Source organism: Argentina silus (assembly GCF_951799395.1).
Source record: "Argentina silus genome assembly, chromosome: 22".
Lineage (NCBI taxonomy): Eukaryota > Metazoa > Chordata > Actinopteri > Argentiniformes > Argentinidae > Argentina > Argentina silus.
This window is the reverse complement of record NC_139676.1, coordinates 9,674,881-9,678,117: the sequence shown is the minus strand read 5'-3', so window position 1 is coordinate 9,678,117 and position 3,237 is coordinate 9,674,881. Positions and strand designations below refer to the sequence as shown.

Here is a 3,237-nt window from a genome sequence, read left to right as displayed (position 1 = left end):
CCCCCCCCCCCCCCCCCCCCCCCCCCCCCCCCCCCCCCTTCCTATCTCTGTCTGCTAGCCAATCTGCTGGTGTGTGTATTCTGGGGGCTGTGTGTTTGGTGAGTGCTGGACATGATCATCCATCCATCCATCCATCCATCCATCCATCCAAAATCATACAAGCTTCATTCAGCCTTGCCCGAGGTCCTGGGCATCAGGGTGCAGCACCTAACACTGAGCACTGCTGCTCCTCACTGGGGGGGGGGGGGGGGGGGGGGGGGGGGGGGGGTGGGTTGAGAAGGAAAGAGGAGATGGAGGGAGGAGGAGGAGAGAAAGAGAGAGAGGGGGGGGGAGAGAGTAGAAGGAGGGAGAGATGGAAACATCACACAGATCAAGGAGTAAAGGGGGGAGGTAGAGAGGGAGGGAGGAGGTGCGTGGGATAGAATGGAAAGAGGAGAGAGAGAGGGAGAATGGTGAGAGAGGAGAGAGAGGGAAGGAGAGCGGGAAAGCTGAACAGGGAGGAGAGAGAGAAGAAAAAAATGAACTGAGGGAGATTGAAGAGAGGGAGTAAGGAAAGTGAGGGGGGGAAAGGTAGAGATGACGAGAGAAAATAGAGGGAAAGAGAAGAGAGGGGGCATAGGAGATAGGAGAGAAAGAGAGAAAGAGAGAAAGAGACGGAGAGAAGGCGATACAGGAAAGAGACTGGGAAGTGGAGAGAGTGAGCTGAGATGACGGAGGAGAGAGAACGGAGAGAGCGATTGAGAGAGAGAGAGAGAGAGAGAGAGAGAGAGGGGGGGGGGGAGACAGGAGGGCGGAGGGAGGGAGAATTGCAGTATTTTTATCATTCTCCGTGAGTGGGCTCCATAAAAGTAGGTTACTGTCAGCAGACGAGGAGAAGCACTCTGCCGCAAACACTTCACATGTGCCCAGCTCACACACACACACACGCACACACACACACACGCACACACACGCACACACATGCACACACACACACACACACACACCTAAACACACACACACACACACACACCTAAACACACACTCACACAGAGAGAGAGAACACTACAGGCTACATGTAGCTTCTCCATTTTAGCTCAGCTGATACTCAGCTGCAGTGTGTGTGTGTGTGTGTGTGTGTGTGTGTGTGTGTGTGTGTACCGCAGGCAGGGCAGAGCCACCAGCTGAAACCACCACACAACATGGAAATACCAACGCTGCCGTAAAATGGCACTGAAATGAACTGTACTGAATGTTCTAGTGCAGTTTGAACCTCTTTATTCAGACTATATATATATATATATATATATATATATATATATAATATATTTTTCAGTGTCTTACTGTAAGTGTATCACTGCCAACTCTGTAGTGAATCTTCAAGATCACCAATTGTAGTGTATGTCATACTGTACTGTGGTCACATGCACACACACACACACAAACACAAACACACACACACACACACACACACACGCACGCACACACACACACACATGCACACACACACACTGTAGGCCTCGAGGGGCCCAGGGTTCGACCAGGCGGAGCGAGGGCTGATGGGATCTGATGGAACGTCGATGGTGCTGCGATCTGTGGAATCTACGACTGCTGACACACACTCAAACACACACACACACACACACACACACACACACACACACACACACACACAGAGCACCCCCATGATGAGGTGGGTAAGGTCCCGTGCTGTCCTGCTAGCTCAGCAGACTGAGGGATACGCCAGGCGATGGTAAACCTGTCACTGAGGAGATGAAGGAGCCAGCCAGCCTCCCTCTTCACTGTTCACCTCAACCACACACACACACACACACACACACACACACAGACAAACACGCAGGCACACACACGCGCGCGCGCACACACGCGCGCGCGCACACACGCGCGCGCGCACACACAGTACACACACACACACACACAGACAGACAAACACGCAGGCACACACGCGCGCGCACACACGCACACACACACACAGTACACACACACACACACAGACGCACACACACGAGACAACATGCGTACAATCGAATCAATGGCTACCATCCGTTTCTAACAACTTCACAAAGTTGTCCAAATCTACAATTTCTCTCCAGTACACTCCTGGGTATGATGACATCACCTCTGACATCATCTCTGACTCTCACCTGCCTCCCTGCCTCCCTGCCTCCCTGCCTCCCTGCCTCCCTGCCTCCCTGCCTCCAGCCCTCTGACACAGCACTGTTCTGAGAGGAATGACTCGGCACACACAGGAACCCACCAGGTAGGAGCCAAACCACAACATGTTCCACATTAGTCACCACCAAATATCACACGCGCACACGCCCACACACACACACACACACACACACACACACACACACACACACACACACACACACACACACACACACACACACACACAGCCTATCCTATTTAAGGAAATAGGAACATCAGATGGAAAAGACCTTGTGTCCCTCAGTCAGGTTGTTTTTGTAATCTCTCGTGTTGCGTTTCACCCCGCTAGCACACACACACACACACACACACACACACACACGCACACACACACACACACACACACTCCGCTGTGAGAAATAATAATCAATGCATGTGAGTGGGGTGGTGTCACGCTCAATCCCTTCCCCCACTGCTCCGACAGCACTGAAGGCATATGGTCTCTCTGGTTCCACTCGGCAGGGGGGGGAAGTCTTTGGGTCTGACACGATGCAGTGTGTCACATTAGCGATGATAGCCTTAGCATTGTTGTTGGGGATTATCTGTGTGTCAGAGATGATGAGAGACTTGTTCTTACACAACCAAGATCACGACGGTTTGTTTGGGAACCAGGGGGGGTCATGTTCAGTAGGTAGGAAATAGGAGAACATTTATAGAAATCAGCGGAGGCTGGTGGAGGTAGAAATCGGGAGGATAGGCTCATTGTAATGTATGGAACGGAATGAGAAATGGTCATTTCCATGCATTACAATGAGCCTGTCCTCCGATTTTCTACCTCCACCAGCCTCCACTGATTCCTATACATTTTCTCCTATTTCCTACCTACTGCGTCTCATGTTGGAATCAAGCCACCACTGTTGTGTGAATATCCGTGTTCTCCAACCAACTTCCCAAGCATCATATTAGGAATACACATCTTTAACACCCAGTTCCTGGTTCTACTCTACGTGGCTCAAGTTCAAGATCCTTTCATAATGCTTTTTTGAACCTGACAGTTAGATGACAAGGTAGATATGGCTTAAA

At 51.2% G+C, this 3,237-nt stretch overlaps 1 protein-coding gene across 1 annotated transcript in view; it reads right to left on the bottom strand.

The window, feature by feature from the left end:
• cacna1ab (calcium channel, voltage-dependent, P/Q type, alpha 1A subunit, b) overlaps positions 1–3,237 on the bottom strand; it is a gene marked incomplete at both ends in the record, with an annotated part of 87,727 nt that overhangs the window by 48,689 nt on the left and 35,801 nt on the right.